At 29.7% G+C, this 1,537-nt stretch overlaps 1 long non-coding RNA gene across 1 annotated transcript; it reads right to left on the reverse strand.

Annotated features, from left to right (window-relative positions):
- Positions 1–87: 87 nt before the first annotated feature.
- On the reverse strand, positions 88–751 carry LOC110037905. The gene is made up of 3 exons (XR_002295375.1): positions 617–751; positions 488–525; positions 88–362 (listed from the first exon to the last, which is right to left on the reverse strand). It is a non-coding gene; the product is annotated as an uncharacterized LOC110037905 (long non-coding RNA).
- Positions 752–1,537: the final 786 nt, after the last annotated feature.

Consider the following 1,537-nt stretch of genomic DNA (forward strand, 5'->3'; position numbering starts at 1 on the left):
ATACAAGCTTTGATGATAACTTGATCAACCTCACCAAAATGAATATAGGTGAAAGCATGTTGGAAAAGAACTTTCTCACTCTTTTAGCATGTAAAAATAAAATTATTATGTTTAAGGAAATTTTGAGGAGGTTTTCAAAGTCTGAAATGATTTCTAATTATGTCTAACAAAATGATATATTTAGCAAAACTTAACAACTTTTAAAATATGTTTAATAATTTCAATCAATTAAACGAGCCTTAAATAGAATAAGGAAGCACCTTATAGAGCTCTTTAGAAATAATCCCCAATCCATAAGCATGTGGAGCTTGAAAGCTTGTATCAACTTTATCACCTGTTACAACATTACCAACTAGATAACCCTGAAAATTATCAAAAAAGTTTGAAACTTCAACAAATTTATTCCAACTATGCTTATAAGCATTTGTATAAAAAACATATGAAATGATAATTTTCGAGATACAATAAAGCTACATCAAGTAAATACCTTGATATTGATTAGAGGCTTCTCACCACCTTCATTTCCTGTGTTCAACATAAAACATAACTGATGCCTTACCGAAAATACATTATAATATGCTTTTGTTCATATAGAATCTTTTGGCAAAAAAATTACCTTCAACAACTTTATGTGCAGTTAGCACAGTTATCTTCCCACCATACGAATTACCGCCCATGTAGAAAGGATTTGAGAGGAAACTTGGATGATCAAGGAACCACTACATTATTTCAATAATGTATATAATGTTGTGAGAGTTATAAATACAACACAGTTCTAAAGTAAAATTATGAATTTTAAATTGTAGAGCCTTATTAATGCCGCCCTACGAAAAAACAACTAGCATAAAGACAATAAGTTGATCAATCTTGTGAAATAAATTAATTTTTGAAAGTATTTATGAGTATTTTTATTAAGAAATTGACATTAATTGTTTGTTGTGAGAAGCCTATGACATCAATAAGCATTGGAGAATTTCAAAAGTATTTATGAGTATTTTTATTAGAAAATTGACATTAATTGTTTATCATGAGAAGTATATGACATCCTTTAGAGGGATATATGAATCATGAATCAAACTCTTTTTATAAGTGTTGAGAATAGTTGTACAACCTTATTTAGATTATTGAGAGCAAATAAATTAAATAAAATAAAACATATAAAACCCATATTTTTTATGTAGATTCACTCAAATAATAACTACATGTTTTCTGTCACTGTAGTTCCACTATCATTATGTTAATGAAATTTTACGAGATATGATTCACATTCTCTTGCCTTCTTTGGCTCCGAAAATTCGAAATGGTTTAACCTTTCACGAAGATGCGAATGAAAGAATCAGGAATGAGGGAAGTTTATCGTGAGGTTTTAGATCGAATTTTCAGAAGATAGATGAGATGGTAGATAAGACACTATCGAGAGATTTCAACCTCAATCTACGAGAATCATAATATATGGGATTTCAGATTTCTCATAGACACAAGCCCCAATGGTTAATTGCCCCTCTCGACAGTGGGAGGGTACTTTTAATTAAGGCTA

Source organism: Phalaenopsis equestris, unplaced genomic scaffold (assembly GCF_001263595.1).
Source record: "Phalaenopsis equestris unplaced genomic scaffold, ASM126359v1 Scaffold226901, whole genome shotgun sequence".
NCBI classification, from domain to species: domain Eukaryota; kingdom Viridiplantae; phylum Streptophyta; class Magnoliopsida; order Asparagales; family Orchidaceae; genus Phalaenopsis; species Phalaenopsis equestris.